The following is an 18218-nucleotide window of genomic DNA, read 5'->3' on the forward strand; positions in this document are numbered from 1 at the left end:
ATTTCCGGCGTCAATCCCAACCCTGATAAGTCAGCCTCGAGCTCCCATCATGTGGACGCTATGTAGCTTCGCACGAAAACACATCTCAATCTAAACAAAAACAATAAGGAAGATCACAGTGTAACATACCTAACAGGATACCCTCCCATAGTGAACATCACGAGTGAAAGTGAAAGTGTATTGTGCAGGTGCCATAAGGAACAACGACAGGAGACAAGAAGAAGTCGGATCAAATCAAGCGGTCCCGATGGCTAGAAACCGCAAAGGATAGGCGGTGTGAGCCACGATAAAGCAAGCAAGCAAGCAAGCAAGCAAGCTGTTTTAAAGTAGTATGGGCATTGTTTTTTAGAACCAAATATTAGGTTGGCAAAGGTTTGTTCTAATTTTTCGTCAAATGGTACATGCCGCTAAAATGTTACCTTTTTTTGCTTTGAGTCCACTTTTATGAACAAACAGTCTACAATTTAAAGTAGGGTACCAGTTAGATAAGCCGGAGACACATTTAACTCGTTTATTTTCAAATAAAATTCATTTCTACTTACCTCATATGCATGGCGGAACATTTTTCATCTTTGGATCACTTTTTTTCCCGTGAAAAAAGCGTTATTTTTAACATTATAATTATTATTTATTGGTCGTTGCTAATTCGGCTGGCAAATCTTGACTCACGTTGTCTATGGTCAGCTGATATGCAGTATCGTCAGCTGATGTGCAGTGTTTCCAAACTTATGAATCGATAAATGCCGCACCAACTATTCACAAAAGGTTTTTAAGCGAAAATTGATCCACAAACCATTCACGGAAGGTTAGGTTAAGTTAGGTTAGGTAAACAGAAAATTGAATTGGAAAAAAAACCCGCTCACACGTCATCTTGTAAAACTACCGCGTGCTTGTTACACTAACACTTATTAACCGAAAAATGATTGTTATTAATCCACATACCATTCACGGAAGGTTAGGTTAGGTTCAGTTATGTTAGGCAAACAGAAAATTAAATTGGAAAAAAAACAACCACTCACACGTCATCTTGTAAAACTACCGCGTGGTTGCTGCACTGACAGGAGGTTACGTAATCAAACGCACGGAACATTTGATTCACGTAGTCGATGGTAATGGTGGCATGAGCTATCGTGCAACGGAGATGCATGAATGACGAAAAATACCATACTTACAGGCCAAATAAGTTGCACGATTTGAAAGAACAATTTCCGCGCCTTCATAAAGTCCACAAGAACTCAATTCCGTAAGTACTTTCTCGTCTTTTCTCCTGTAAATTTCAAGAAATGTGTCTCCGGCTTATCTAATTGTTACCTAAAGTAGGATCCGAGCCACTATGTGCATCCACGGGGTATCGAACTCGGGACCCTGGATTACAATGCAACAAGGTTAGCACTACCCCCTTTTTAATTTATGTAACCCCATGATCAAACGGTATGAAAAACATCAATATGGCACCAAACCTATCAAAATGTCAAGACAGCCCAAGTTCCTCTTGTTAGTAATTATGCGATATCGCCTGAACACCTGTCACTTGTTTATTTCGTTAATTTTAGCATTGGTACTTACCTATTCTGCATTGCGGAAGATTCTTTAAAATGAAGTTATGCCTTTTTCCATAAAATAGTGTCAACTTTTCATATTACGAGTCATTATTTGTCTTCCTTGTTCCGCTTGGGTAACAGACAATATGGCGTACACTCGTCATGGATCATCGCACGTCGAGCTTGTGTTTTGTCGATTTGGAGTGGGTATGCAGTGTTTCAACCTTCTTAACCGAAAAATACCTGCCGGACCATTTCCTGCAAGGTTGGGTTAGGTTAGGTAAGCATAGTTAAAAAGAAAAAAGAAATTCTCGTAAAAAAAAAGGCATAGTTTTTCTTGTATGTACGCATTGCTTGCATGATAGAATTATTTTCCTGTAGTTTACGGTTATTACAAGCATAAGAAAACAGTTTTTTCTTTGTGACGTTTCAGGAGAACACACGCTCCTTTCATCAGACATTTATTTTCATTTTGACTAAAGATACAGTTATAACAATGGTTAGTAATTTTTAAACAAAAATAAACTGTTATATAATGGATGTTGTCAATGTTACATTGTTGTAATATAGCAACTTAACATGTCCGTGAAGTTAGCCTGAAGCGCCAGCGTGATCTGCGCATCCCTCAGTGAAGCTAGCCACACATTGTCCTCCCATAGTCACCAATAGCGGGAAGGTAGCGTTGCTACCTTCCCGCTGTATCAGGGTGCAGGGTGTTTGATATAAGGGTTGCCAGGGATGTAAGTGCAAAATGTTAGAAAACGTCAGTGAAGTAGAAAAAATGGGTGAATATAATCCTTTTTTGTGTCGAAACTTTTGTTTTGCCCTTACATGAAATGTTTCCGCCTTCCCACTATATTTCTGGACATTCACTGATTTATATTTCAGCAATCAATTAAGGTTTACGTTGAAGTTTAAGGTAAATTATTTTTAATAATGATATTATTATTAAACGCATTTTGATACCATGCCAAAGAACTGGCTTCGATACTTGGTGGATCATGCGTTACTCGTATAATCGTCTGAAATAATTGTAACGTTAATAATTTTAAATTTCGTAATCTTTTATATTAATATAAGATAATTCTTAATGTTTATTTTCCAGGAATATATTGTATCTTCCCCCTCCCCGTATCGGATCTACAAAAACCAGAAAATCTACACACTGATATTACACTTTTCAAGAAGCAGTTTTTACAGTTTTCACATAACAAAATATAAGATGAATATTTTAAAATAAAAACTTCCACGAGTTTCCTCTCTGGCTATTGACCTCCCCGATGGTGCAGTGGCAGCTACGTTGCCATGTAATCAAGGGGTCCCGTGTTCGATACCCGGTGGAGGCACAAGTGGTTCGGGTCAAACATTAAACTGTAGTTCCAGTCCCGATTAGCCTTACTGTGCATAAAGTGGACTTAAAACACAAAATCAATCAATCAATCTTCTCTGGCTATGGTCCTGTATCCTCTAATTAGTCGATATGTTCAAGTTATAGTCTATGAAATTAAATTAAAGTTTACATATCAAATATACTTCTCGAAGGAGGGGGAGCGACGACCCTCTCGCACCATCCCATGGTGCCGCACTTCAATAAAACTTCGAGACGATTTCCACTGTTTAGTACCAGGAGAGCAGGAGGGCATAAGAGATTTACAGGACAGTGCATCCGAAGTAGTTTTCCATTTGCCCAGTAGAGGTCAAGTTCCCTCCCTTACACTAGCGTCACCTTTTGGCTAGGAAAGGAACTACATTCTCAATCTCCGTCTTGTCTTCACCTGAAAATATTCTTCTCGTCTGCTATTCGAATTATGAAATCAAATTAAATGCGATATATAAAATTTCATACGGGATTTCACTGTATAGATATAAAGCTAGCGCAGATGGGATTCATAAGAACATATATTATGATCCCGGTGGAGACACATATCACACAGTGGATCCGATTCCACTTAAAACTTTAGGTCCAATCCCGATTAGACTTTTGCACATAGTGGACTTAAAACAGCCTTTCTCTTCATTATGAAATGAAACTTCAATGTATTGACCTAAAGTGACTCAAGGCATATCAGGCTACAACGCATTGCCATCAAATAATTCCTCTCATCTATCAACCCCCCCTCAGAGAACGCCGAACAAATGAAGAAATGTACCGAAAATCGGATTTCAAGGCCAGCCTATTTCTAAAGCAAGCCTTCAAATTCGCTCAAATATATTTAAGGTCGTAATACTTATGTAGTACACCATCCCTAATGCTATGAAAATCAGTGCTGCCTCAATATACCGTTAAAATGGAATTCCAAAATCGGCACTTTGTGCATCGCGTCAGCCCGAAAGGATAACATTTGACGCGAAAAACCGATTTAAAGGGCCCGCCTATATCTAAACTAGGCCGCCGAATTCCCCGAAATGTAGTTACTGTCACTATACTTATGTAGCACAACAACCTCCTTGCTATCAAATTCTTTGCTGCCCCAATCTACCCTCATAAAGTAATTTCAAAACCCTTCAGGCTGAGCATGTAGTTAGGCTGTGCGCAACACACGAGAAGCGGAGAGCCGATTTCAAGGCCAGCTTATCTTTTCATGATGCAATGAAACTTCACTGTATTGACATAAAGTGACTCAAGGCATGTCAGACTACAACGCTTTGCCATTAAAAAAATCCTCTCATCTATCAACCCCCCCTCAGAGAACGCCGAACAAATGAAGAAATGTACCGAAAATCGGATTTCAAGGCCAGCCTATTTCTAAAGCAAGCCTTCAAATTCGCTCAAATATATTTAAGGTCGTAATACTTATGTAGTACACCATCCCTAATGCTATGAAAATCAGTGCTGCCTCAATATACCGTTAAAATGGAATTCCAAAATCGGCACTTTGTGCATCGCGTCAGCCCGAAAGGATAACATTTGACGCGAAAAACCGATTTAAAGGGCCCGCCTATATCTAAACTAGGCCGCCGAATTCCCCGAAATGTAGTTACTGTCACTATACTTATGTAGCACAACAACCTCCTTGCTATCAAATTCTTTGCTGCCCCAATCTACCCTCATAAAGTAATTTCAAAACCCTTCAGGCTGAGCATGTAGTTAGGCTGTGCGCAACACACGAGAAGCGGAGAGCCGATTTCAAGGCCAGCTTATCTTTTCATGATGCAATGAAACTTCACTGTATTGACATAAAGTGACTCAAGGCATGTCAGACTACAACGCTTTGCCATTAAAAAAATCCTCTCATCTATCAACCCCCCCTCAGAGAACGCCGAACAAATGAAGAAATGTACCGAAAATCGGATTTCAAGGCCAGCCTATTTCTAAAGCAAGCCTTCAAATTGGCTCAAATGTATTTACGGTCGTAATACTTATGTAGTACTACATCCCTGTTGCTATGAAATACAGAGCTGCCTCAATCTACCATTTAAAATGGAATTCCAAAATCGGCACTTTGTGCATCGCGTCAGCCCGAAAGGACAACATTTGACGCGAAAAACCGATTTAAAGGGCCCGCCTATATCTAAACTAGGCCGCCGAATTCCCCGAAATGTAGTTACTGTCACTATACTTATGTAGCACAACAACCTCCTTCCTATCAAATTCTTTGTTGCCCCAATCTACCCTCATAAAGTAATTTCAAAACCCTTCAGGCTGAGCATGTAGTTAGGCCGTGCGCAACACACGAGAAGCGGAGAGCCGATTTCAAAGCCAGCTTATGTCTTCATGATGCAATGAAACTTCACTGTATTGACCTAAAGTGACTCAAGGCATGTCAGACTACAACGCTTTGCCATTAAAAAATACCTCTCATCTATCAAACCCCCCTCAGAGAACGCCGAACAAATGAAGAAATGTACCGAAAATCGGATTTCAAGGCCAGCCTATTTCTAAAGCAAGCCTTCAAATTGGCTCAAATGTATTTACGGTCGTAATACTTATGTAGTACTACATCCCTGTTGCTATGAAATACAGAGCTGCCTCAATCTACCATTTAAAATGGAATTCCAAAATCGGCACTTTGTGCATCGCGTCAGCCCGAAAGGACAACATTTGACGCGAAAAACCGATTTAAAGGGCCCGCCTATATCTAAACTAGGCCGCCGAATTCCCCGAAATGTAGTTACTGTCACTATACTTATGTAGCACAACAACCTCCTTCCTATCAAATTCTTTGTTGCCCCAATCTACCCTCATAAAGTAATTTCAAAACCCTTCAGGCTGAGCATGTAGTTAGGCCGTGCGCAACACACGAGAAGCGGAGAGCCGATTTCAAAGCCAGCTTATGTCTTCATGATGCAATGAAACTTCACTGTATTGACCTAAAGTGACTCAAGGCATGTCAGACTACAACGCTTTGCCATTAAAAAATACCTCTCATCTATCAAACCCCCCTCAGAGAACGCCGAACAAATGAAGAAATGTACCGAAAATCGGATTTCAAGGCCAGCCTATTTCTAAAGCAAGCCTTCAAATTGGCTCAAATGTATTTACGGTCGTAATACTTATGTAGTACTACATCCCTGTTGCTATGAAATACAGAGCTGCCTCAATCTACCATTTAAAATGGAATTCCAAAATCGGCACTTTGTGCATCGCGTCAGCCCGAAAGGACAACATTTGACGCGAAAAACCGATTTAAAGGGCCCGCCTATATCTAAACTAGGCCGCCGAATTCCCCGAAATGTAGTTACTGTCACTATACTTATGTAGCACAACAACCTCCTTCCTATCAAATTCTTTGTTGCCCCAATCTACCCTCATAAAGTAATTTCAAAACCCTTCAGGCTGAGCATGTAGTTAGGCCGTGCGCAACACACGAGAAGCGGAGAGCCGATTTCAAAGCCAGCTTATGTCTTCATGATGCAATGAAACTTCACTGTATTGACCTAAAGTGACTCAAGGCATGTCAGACTACAACGCTTTGCCATTAAAAAAATCCTCTCATCTATCAACCCCCCCTCAGAGAACGCCGAACAAATGAAGAAAAGTACCGAAAATCGGATTTCAAGGCCAGCCTATTTCTAAAGTAAGCCTTCAAATTGGCTCAAATGTATTTACGGTCGTAATACTTATGTAGTATTACATCCCTGTTGCTATGAAAAATAGAGCTGCCTCAATCTACCATTTAAAATTGAATTCCAAAATCGGCACTTTGTGCATCGCGTCAGCCCGAAAGGACAACATTTGACGCGAAAAACCGATTTAAAGGGCCCGCCTATATCTAAACTAGGCCGCCGAATTCCCCGAAATGTAGTTACTGTCACTATACTTATGTAGCACAACAACCTCCTTTCTATCAAATTCTTTGTTGCCCCAATCTACCCTCATAAAGTAATTTCAAAACCCTTCAGGCTGAGCATGTAGTTAGGCCGTGCGCAACACACGAGAAGCGGAGAGCCGATTTCAAAGCCAGCTTATGTCTTCATGATGCAATGAAACTTCACTGTATTGACCTAAAGTGACTCAAGGCATGTCAGACTACAACGCTTTGCCATTAAAAAATACCTCTCATCTATCAAACCCCCCTCAGAGAACGCCGAACAAATGAAGGAAAGTACCAAAAATCGGATTTCAAGGCCAGCCTATTTCTAAAGTAAGCCTTCAAATTGGCTCAAATGTGTTTACGGTCGTAATACTTATGTAGTACTACATCCCTGTCGCTATGAAAAATAGAGCTGCCTCAATCTACTATTTAAAATGGAATTACAAAATCGGCACTTTGTGCATCGCCTCAGCCTGAACGAACAACATTTGACGCGAAAAACCGATTTAAAGGGCCCGCCTATATCTAAACTAGGCCGCCGAATTCCCCGAAATGTAGTTACTGTCACTATACTTATGTAGCACAACAACCTCCTTCCTATCAAATTCTTTGTTGCCCCAATCTACCCTCATAAAGTAATTTCAAAACCCTTCAGGCTGAGCATGTAGTTAGGCCGTGCGCAACACACGAGAAGCGGAGAGCCGATTTCAAGGCCAGCTTATGTCTTCATGATGCAATGAAACATCACTGTATTGACCTAAAGTGACTCAAGGCATGTCAGACTACAACGCTTTGCCATTAAAAAATACCTCTCATCTATCAACCCCCCCTCAGAGAACGCCGAACAAATGAAGGAAAGTACCGAAAATCGGATTTCAAGGCCAGCCTATTTCTAAAGTAAGCCTTCAAATTGGCTCAAATGTGTTTACGGTCGTAATACTTATGTAGTACTACATCCCTGTCGCTATGAAAAATAGAGCTGCCTCAATCTACTATTTAAAATGGAATTACAAAATCGGCACTTTGTGCATCGCCTCAGCCTGAACGAACAACATTTGACGCGAAAAACCGATTTAAAGGGCCCGCCTATATCTAAACTAGGCCGCCGAATTCCCCGAAATGTAGTTACTGTCACTATACTTATGTAGCACAACAACCTCCTTCCTATCAAATTCTTTGTTGCCCCAATCTACCCTCATGAAGTAATTTCAAAACCTTTCAGGCTGAGCATGTAGTTAGGCCGTGCGCAACACACGAGAAGCGGAGAGCCGATTTCAAGGCCAGCTTATGTCTTCATGATGCAATGAAACTTCACTGTATTGACCTAAAGTGACTCAAGGCATGTCAGACTACAACGCTTTGCCATTAAAAAAATCCTCTCATCTATCAACCCCCCCTCAGAGAACGCCGAACAAATGAAGAAAAGTACCGAAAATCGGATTTCAAGGCCAGCCTATTTCTAAAGTAAGCCTTCAAATTGGCTCAAATGTGTTTACGGTCGTAATACTTATGTAGTACTACATCCCTGTCGCTATGAAAAATAGAGCTGCCTCAATCTACTATTTAAAATGGAATTACAAAATCGGCACTTTGTGCATCGCCTCAGCCTGAACGAACAACATTTGACGCGAAAAACCGATTTAAGGGCCCGCCTATATCTAAAGTAGGCCGTCCAATTCCCCGAAATGTAGTTACTGTCACTATATTTATGTAGCACAACAACCTCCTTCCTATCAAATTCTTTGTTGCCCCAATCTACCCTCATAAAGTAATTTCAAAACCCTTCAGGCTGAGCATGTAGTTAGGCCGTGCGCAACACACGAGAAGCGGAGAGCCGATTTCAAGGCTAGCTTATGTCTTCATGATGCAATGAAACTTCACTGTATTGACCTAAAGTGACTCAAGGCATGTCAGACTACAACGCTTTGCCATTAAAAAATACCTCTCATCTATCAACCCCCCCTCAGAGAACGCCGAACAAATGAAGAAAAGTACCGAAAATCAGATTTCAAGGCCAGCCTATTTCTAAAGTAAGCCTTCAAATTGGCTCAAATGTATTTACGGTCGTAATACTTATGTAGTATTACATCCCTGTTGCTATGAAAAATAGAGCTGCCTCAATCTACTATTTAAAATGGAATTCCAAAATCGGCACTTTGTGCATCGCGTCAGCCGGAAGGAACAACATTTGACGCGAAAAACCGATTTAAAGGGCCCGCCTATATCTAAACTAGGCCGCCGAATTTCCCGAAATGTAGTTACTGTCACTATACTTATGTAGCACAACAACCTCCTTGCTATCAAATTCTTTGCTGCCCCAATCTACCCTCATAAAGTAATTTCAAAACCCTTCAGGCTGAGCATGTAGTTAGGCTGTGCGCAACACACGAGAAGCGGAGAGCCGATTTCAAGGCCAGCTTATGTCTTCATGATGCAATGAAACTTCACTGTATTGACCTAAAGTGACTCAAGGCATGTCAGACTACAACGCTTTGCCATTAAAAAATACCTCTCATCTATCAACCCCCCCTCAGAGAACGCCGAACGAATGAAGAAAAGTACCGAAAATCGGATTTCAAGGCCAGCCTATTTCTAAAGTAAGCCTTCAAATTGGCTCAAATGTGTTTACGGTCGTAATACTTATGTAGTACTACATCCCTGTCGCTATGAAAAATAGAGCTGCCTCAATCTACTATTTAAAATGGAATTACAAAATCGGCACTTTGTGCATCGCCTCAGCCTGAACGAACAACATTTGACGCGAAAAACCGATTTAAGGGCCCGCCTATATCTAAAGTAGGCCGCCCAATTCCCCGAAATGTAGTTACTGTCACTATATTTATGTAGCACAACAACCTCCTTCCTATCAAATTCTTTGTTGCCCCAATCTACCCTCATAAAGTAATTTCAAAACCCTTCAGGCTGAGCATGTAGTTAGGCCGTGCGCAACACACGAGAAGTGGAGAGCCGTTTTCAAGGCCAGCTTATGTCTTCATGATGCAATGAAACTTCACTGTATTGACCTAAAGTGACTCAAGGCATGTCAGACTACAACGCTTTGCCATTAAAAAAATCCTCTCATCTATCAACCCCCCCTCAGAGAACGCCGAACAAATGAAGAAAAGTACCGAAAATCGGATTTCAAGGCCAGCCTATTTCTAAAGTAAGCCTTCAAATTGGCTCAAATGTATTTACGGTCGTAATACTTATGTAGTATTACATCCCTGTTGCTATGAAAAATAGAGCTGCCTCAATCTACCATTTAAAATTGAATTCCAAAATCGGAACTTTGTGCATCGCCTCAGCCTGAACGAACAACATTTGACGCGAAAAACCGATTTAAAGGGCCCGCCTATATCTAAACTAGGCCGCCGAATTCCCCGAAATGTAGTTACTGTCACTATACTTATGTAGCACAACAACCTCCTTCCTATCAAATTCTTTGTTGCCCCAATCTACCCTCATAAAGTAATTTCAAAACCCTTCAGGCTGAGCATGTAGTTAGGCCGTGCGCAACACACGAGAAGCGGAGAGCCGATTTCAAGGCCAGCTTATGTCTTCATGATGCAATGAAACATCACTGTATTGACCTAAAGTGACTCAAGGCATGTCAGACTACAACGCTTTGCCATTAAAAAAATCCTCTCATCTATCAACCCCCCCTCAGAGAACGCCGAACAAATGAAGAAAAGTACCGAAAATCGGATTTCAAGGCCAGCCTATTTCTAAAGTAAGCCTTCAAATTGGCTCAAATGTGTTTACGGTCGTAATACTTATGTAGTACTACATCCCTGTCGCTATGAAAAATAGAGCTGCCTCAATCTACTATTTAAAATGGAATTACAAAATCGGCACTTTGTGCATCGCCTCAGCCTGAACGAACAACATTTGACGCGAAAAACCAATTTAAGGGCCCGCCTATATCTAAAGTAGGCCGCCCAATTCCCCGAAATGTAGTTACTGTCACTATATTTATGTAGCACAACAACCTCCTTCCTATCAAATTCTTTGTTGCCCCAATCTACCCTCATAAAGTAATTTCAAAACCCTTCAGGCTGAGCATGTAGTTAGGCCGTGCGCAACACACGAGAAGTGGAGAGCCGTTTTCAAGGCCAGCTTATGTCTTCATGATGCAATGAAACTTCACTGTATTGACCTAAAGTGACTCAAGGCATGTCAGACTACAACGCTTTGCCATTAAAAAAATCCTCTCATCTATCAACCCCCCCTCAGAGAACGCCGAACAAATGAAGAAAAGTACCGAAAATCGGATTTCAAGGCCAGCCTATTTCTAAAGTAAGCCTTCAAATTGGCTCAAATGTATTTACGGTCGTAATACTTATGTAGTATTACATCCCTGTTGCTATGAAAAATAGAGCTGCCTCAATCTACCATTTAAAATTGAATTCCAAAATCGGCACTTTGTGCATCGCGTCAGCCCGAAAGGACAACATTTGACGCGAAAAACCGATTTAAAGGGCCCGCCTATATCTAAACTAGGCCGCCGAATTCCCCGAAATGTAGTTACTGTCACTATACTTATGTAGCACAACAACCTCCTTCCTATCAAATTCTTTGTTGCCCCAATCTTACCCTCATAAAGTAATTTCAAAACCCTTCAGGCTGAGCATGTAGTTAGGCCGTGCGCAACACACGAGAAGCGGAGAGCCGATTTCAAAGCCAGCTTATGTCTTCATGATGCAATGAAACATCACTGTATTGACCTAAAGTGACTCAAGGCATGTCAGACTACAACGCTTTGCCATTAAAAAATACCTCTCATCTATCAACCCCCCCTCAGAGAACGCCGAACAAATGAAGGAAAGTACCGAAAATCGGATTTCAAGGCCAGCCTATTTCTAAAGTAAGCCTTCAAATTGGCTCAAATGTGTTTACGGTCGTAATACTTATGTAGTACTACATCCCTGTCGCTATGAAAAATAGAGCTGCCTCAATCTACTATTTAAAATGGAATTACAAAATCGGCACTTTGTGCATCGCCTCAGCCTGAACGAACAACATTTGACGCGAAAAACCGATTTAAAGGGCCCGCCTATATCTAAACTAGGCCGCCGAATTCCCCGAAATGTAGTTACTGTCACTATACTTATGTAGCACAACAACCTCCTTCCTATCAAATTCTTTGTTGCCCCAATCTACCCTCATAAAGTAATTTCAAAACCTTTCAGGCTGAGCATGTAGTTAGGCCGTGCGCAACACACGAGAAGCGGAGAGCCGATTTCAAGGCCAGCTTATGTCTTCATGATGCAATGAAACTTCACTGTATTGACCTAAAGTGACTCAAGGCATGTCAGACTACAACGCTTTGCCATTAAAAAAATCCTCTCATCTATCAACCCCCCCTCAGAGAACGCCGAACAAATGAAGAAAAGTACCGAAAATCGGATTTCAAGGCCAGCCTATTTCTAAAGTAAGCCTTCAAATTGGCTCAAATGTGTTTACGGTCGTAATACTTATGTAGTACTACATCCCTGTCGCTATGAAAAATAGAGCTGCCTCAATCTACTATTTAAAATGGAATTACAAAATCGGCACTTTGTGCATCGCCTCAGCCTGAACGAACAACATTTGACGCGAAAAACCGATTTAAGGGCCCGCCTATATCTAAAGTAGGCCGTCCAATTCCCCGAAATGTAGTTACTGTCACTATATTTATGTAGCACAACAACCTCCTTCCTATCAAATTCTTTGTTGCCCCAATCTACCCTCATAAAGTAATTTCAAAACCCTTCAGGCTGAGCATGTAGTTAGGCCGTGCGCAACACACGAGAAGCGGAGAGCCGATTTCAAGGCTAGCTTATGTCTTCATGATGCAATGAAACTTCACTGTATTGACCTAAAGTGACTCAAGGCATGTCAGACTACAACGCTTTGCCATTAAAAAATACCTCTCATCTATCAACCCCCCCTCAGAGAACGCCGAACAAATGAAGAAAAGTACCGAAAATCAGATTTCAAGGCCAGCCTATTTCTAAAGTAAGCCTTCAAATTGGCTCAAATGTATTTACGGTCGTAATACTTATGTAGTATTACATCCCTGTTGCTATGAAAAATAGAGCTGCCTCAATCTACTATTTAAAATGGAATTCCAAAATCGGCACTTTGTGCATCGCGTCAGCCGGAAGGAACAACATTTGACGCGAAAAACCGATTTAAAGGGCCCGCCTATATCTAAACTAGGCCGCCGAATTTCCCGAAATGTAGTTACTGTCACTATACTTATGTAGCACAACAACCTCCTTGCTATCAAATTCTTTGCTGCCCCAATCTACCCTCATAAAGTAATTTCAAAACCCTTCAGGCTGAGCATGTAGTTAGGCTGTGCGCAACACACGAGAAGCGGAGAGCCGATTTCAAGGCCAGCTTATGTCTTCATGATGCAATGAAACTTCACTGTATTGACCTAAAGTGACTCAAGGCATGTCAGACTACAACGCTTTGCCATTAAAAAATACCTCTCATCTATCAACCCCCCCTCAGAGAACGCCGAACAAATGAAGAAAAGTACCGAAAATCGGATTTCAAGGCCAGCCTATATCTTAAGTAAGCCTTCAAATTGGCTCAAATGTATTTACGGTCGTAATACTTATGTAGTATTACATCCCTGTTGCTATGAAAAATAGAGCTGCCTCAATCTACTATTTAAAATGGAATTCCAAAATCGGCACTTTGTGCATCGCGTCAGCCGGAAGGAACAACATTTGACGCGAAAAACCGATTTAAAGGGCCCGCCTATATCTAAACTAGGCCGCCGAATTTCCCGAAATGTAGTTACTGTCACTATACTTATGTAGCACAACAACCTCCTTGCTATCAAATTCTTTGCTGCCCCAATCTACCCTCATAAAGTAATTTCAAAACCCTTCAGGCTGAGCATGTAGTTAGGCTGTGCGCAACACACGAGAAGCGGAGAGCCGATTTCAAGGCCAGCTTATGTCTTCATGATGCAATGAAACTTCACTGTATTGACCTAAAGTGACTCAAGGCATGTCAGACTACAACGCTTTGCCATTAAAAAATACCTCTCATCTATCAACCCCCCCTCAGAGAACGCCGAACACAAGAAGAAATGTACCGAAAATCGAATTTTAAGACCAGCCTATTTCTAAAGTAAGCCTTCAAATTGGCACAAATGTATTTACGGTCGTAATACTTATGTAGTACTACATCCCTGTTGCTATGAATAACAGAGCTGCCTCAATCTACTATTTAAAATTGAATTCCAAAATCGGCACTTTGTGCATCGCCTCAGCCCGAAGGAACAACATTTGACGCGAAAACCGATTTAAAGGGCCCGCCTATATCTAAAGTAGGCCGCCGAATTCCCCGAAATGTAGTTACTGTCACTATACTTATGTAGCACAACAACCTCCTTCCTATCAAATTATTTGCTGCCCCAATCTACCCTCATAAAGTAATTTCAAAACCCTTCAGGCTGAGCATGTAGTTAGGCCGTGCGCAACACACGAGAAGCGGAGAGCCGATTTCAAGGCCAGCTTATGTCTTCATGATGCAATGAAACTTCACTGTATTGGCCTAAGAAATTTCTTATATATTTCCCTCACCGTATCGGATCTACCCTACAATAACCTGAAAATCTACACACTCATATTACACTTTTCAAGAATCCGTTTTTTCAGTTTTCACATAACAAGATATAAAAATAAAAGTTGTAAAATAAGAGTTTCCACCAGTTTCCTCTCTGTCTATGGGTCTCCCCGATGGCGCAGTGCAGCGTCGTTGCCCTCTCATCCTGTTTTCGATACCCGGTGGAGGCACAAGTGGTTCGGATCCCACTTTAAACTGTAGGTCCAGTCTCGGTTTGCCTTACTGTGCATGAAGTGGACTTAAAACACAAAATCAATCAAACAATCCTCTCTGGTTATGGTCTTGTATCTTCTAATTAGTCGATATGTTCAAGTTATAGTCTATGAAATTAAATTAAGGTTTACATATCAAATATACTTCTAGAAGGAGGGGGAGCGACGACCCACTCGTACCCTCCTATGGTGCCGCACTTCACTAAAACTTCTAGTCGATTTCCACCGTTTAGTACCAGGAGAGCAGGAGTGCAAAAGAGATTTACAGGACAGTGCTTCCGAAGTAGTTTTCGATTTGCCCAGTAGAGGTCAAGTTCCCTCCCTTACACTAGCGTCACCTTTTGGCTAAGAAAGAAACTACTTTCTCAATCTCCGTCTGGTCTTGACCTGAAAATATATTCGAATTATGAAATCAAATTATAAAGTTATCGCAGATGGGATTGATAAGAACATATATTATGATCCCGGTGGAGGCACATATCACACAGTAGATCGGATTCCACTTCAAAGTGTAGGTCCAATCCCGATTAGCCTTTCTGTGCATAAAGTGGACTTAAAACAATAATTCAATCCATCAAACATATGTCATGTTCAATCTAATCCTCCAAAAACAACACGAAATAAGTATTGTGTTAGCCCGAACGAGAAATACTTGAAGCGAAAAACCGATTTAAAAGCCCTGCCTATTTCTAAACGAGGGTATCAAATTCAGTGAAATGTACTTAGTGTCAAAGTACTTATGTAGGACAACAAAGTCTTCACTATGAAATTCTCTGTTTCATCTATCTACCAAACACAAGAAGCGCAATACCGATTTCAAGGCGAGCCTATCTCTTCATGATGCAACTAAAATTATCTGTATTGACTTAAATTGATTCTAGACATGTTGGATACGGCACTGTGTGTAGGAGTCTTTTACATTAAAAACCATGTTGGCTTTCAACCTCATAGCATGTTTTGTCAAATGTACTTTAGTTTTTTTTGTTTTTTTTGTAATATCAACATATTTTTCGTGCCGTAAAGGAAAGTTTAGTGGATGTAGGTGGTAGATCCCTCTCGATCTAGGGCATTCTTGGATGTGATGTGATCATCATCTCGCTCCGGGCACCTTCACCTTCTCTGGGTTGGTATTTACTACACCAACTTTGTGCAGGTACAAGGATTCCAGCTTTCGTGCCGTCACAGGATTTGTCGAGTATAGTCCTTTTACAATATTCATTAAAGTGCATTACAACAGTATAATATGTTCTATGACTGAATCGTCCTTTTTTATCTGTTCTGAACATTGCTTTCACTTGGAGAATATTTCAAATGTTAGATCGCATTACAAAACACGTAAATAATATTGATAACAGTAGAATTCAATCCTTACCTTTCTGCATTTACCTTCAATTATTAAATTACCAATAGAAATAAAAGCCGAAGTAGATCACATTTTATTACGTTTGAACCGTATACTCTAGATTCGTAAAGAATTATCATCGTTTGTATTTAATTGCTATTACATTGCTGTGAAATAAAAGCTTACAGTCCAAGTTATGTATGCAAGATAACTTTGCAAAAGTTTACGTACAGCAGGTTTAGGAAAGGGCTTATAAGATTGGAATTTCGAATCAATAAGCTTTCCAACTTTGAAAACTCTAATCCCGCGTGTAATTGCACTTCTTTAAACATTTTCTACATATCTGTAAAAAAATTTTCTTCAAAAGTTCTCGTGGTTTGGTGTTGGTTCCATTTTTCTAAAAACAATTTTTCGTGTTAGAAATTGTACATGCAAGCAAAGCGAGCAACTGTAAAAATAATAATGTACCAAACGTTGACAATATTAAAACAAGCAATTCTTGTATTATTAACAAATACATACCTTATGAACAGTTCAAATCAATTAACAAGTACAATCACAATAGAAATTAAAATTGTTTCCTTTTCCTTTTTTTAACTTACCTCTTTTGAATATTTGTCGACTGTGGTAAAAATCCCCCAACCTAAGCATTTGGCTGTCACCAATCATAACTTGCCCAAAAATAGAGATGAAACATAAAAAAGTAAGAGAAAGTAAGGTAAACGCACTTAATTATCTTCCAGCTTTTTGCTTTACAATAGTAACAATGGAAAGATAAGTTGAACTTACAACCTTGCGAAGATAAGTGGTATGTTTCTTTTTTTACTTGAATTCTAAATTTCGGGTGCGTCAGCACTTAGGCTATTTTGCAGCCGTCACGTTATACGGGGCCCAGCCCTTTACAATAACATATGACAAAACTATAATGACGCATAAATAAAATCTTAAAATATTCTGACTGGTTACAGCAAGCTGAGGCTGTAATAGGGCACTCAGCACACATAAGGACAACAAACAGGACAACACACTGGATTATACTGGCCAGTCGCCAGAGCCTCTTTAGTCTGCAATAAGCAGGCCAGGGTGTACTACTTGGAAGAGAGGTTGCAATTTGGGTTGTACTACTACGTGGAATGTAACCTCTTCACTCCAGTTGTTATGTCTTCCTGCCCACTTACAACAAAGTTCTGATTTTGGGCCGGTAGTACCTTCTCCGGTAGTACCTTCTCCACAACGAGTCGGGAGATTTAGGCGGCGGTCAGTTGTATCAAGCATTTTGAACCTACACCTTGTAATGTGGCACTTTCTCTTGCAACAGAAACCGGAGAAAGTTCTATTTTCGATCGTGTTTCGTTTCTTTTTATTAAATTTTCATTATTATTAAAGCCTACTTATAATTTCGAAATATTTGTTAACGGAAAATATGTTAAAAAACGATTTATTGGTTGAAATAAAGTGAAACAGCTGGTAATGCATGTGTACTACTCTCATTCAATATCAGAGGTATATCTTATGTTATACAGTAGCTATAACACGAAATCTTTCGAAGAAGTGGTTGTTTATTTCTACAAACTTTTTTATTACAAATTCGTTTTCACCCACTTTCACCAGGTCTCAGACGCTCCAAAAGAAGTATACAAGAAAATAAGTTTATTATATACTAGTAGTTTATTCTCGAGTCTAGGCCTACATAAATACACAGCGAATTTTTGTCCATTAGAAAATTATGCTATAGTGAGATAGCCAAGATTCTGTACCCAGTATACGGCACTTTTGCACAGATAAGCGTATTATAATATGTTTATCTTTAGTAGTTGCTTGCAAGGTTATTATTGTATGAGTGCTTGTACAAAACACCGTGGAGGAGTCGCGCTACAACGCCAGGAGTCCCGCCTTCGAATCCTGGGCATGGATGTTTGTGAGAGTCCATTCATCAATTTCATCCTATCATCACTCATCCCCTTCTTCGCAAATTACACAAAAGTTGCACAAAAGTGAAGTAAGTAAAGCAAATCAACCAACCAACGAACAATACACTGATAAAAATTATACGTACATTATCTTTTGCGAGTTATTTCTCGAAAACAACTCATTGCTTGTTCATTTGCAATGTTATCTTCACACCAATGACGACGGAATTGACTCGTAATATTATTTCTACTCATGTTTTAATTTTCAGATTACAAATTTGGACTGCGGAAAAGTAAGTTTTGCATGGTGTGCATTTCGTGTATTGTGT

At 40.3% G+C, this 18218-nt stretch overlaps 1 protein-coding gene across 1 annotated transcript in view; it reads left to right on the forward strand.

The window, feature by feature from the left end:
- Positions 1 to 311: 311 nt before the first annotated feature.
- LOC145992082 (uncharacterized) overlaps positions 312 to 18218 on the forward strand; it is a 126899-nt gene continuing 108992 nt past the window's right edge. The window contains exon 1 of the mRNA XM_083128300.1: positions 312 to 372. The gene's annotated coding sequence lies outside the window, so the exon portion shown is untranslated. The remainder of the gene's footprint in view (positions 373 to 18218) is intronic.

The sequence above is a fragment of the Lepisma saccharinum genome, chromosome 9 (assembly GCF_977018435.1).
Source record: "Lepisma saccharinum chromosome 9, izLepSacc3.1, whole genome shotgun sequence".
Taxonomy (NCBI): Eukaryota; Metazoa; Arthropoda; class Insecta; order Zygentoma; family Lepismatidae; genus Lepisma; species Lepisma saccharinum.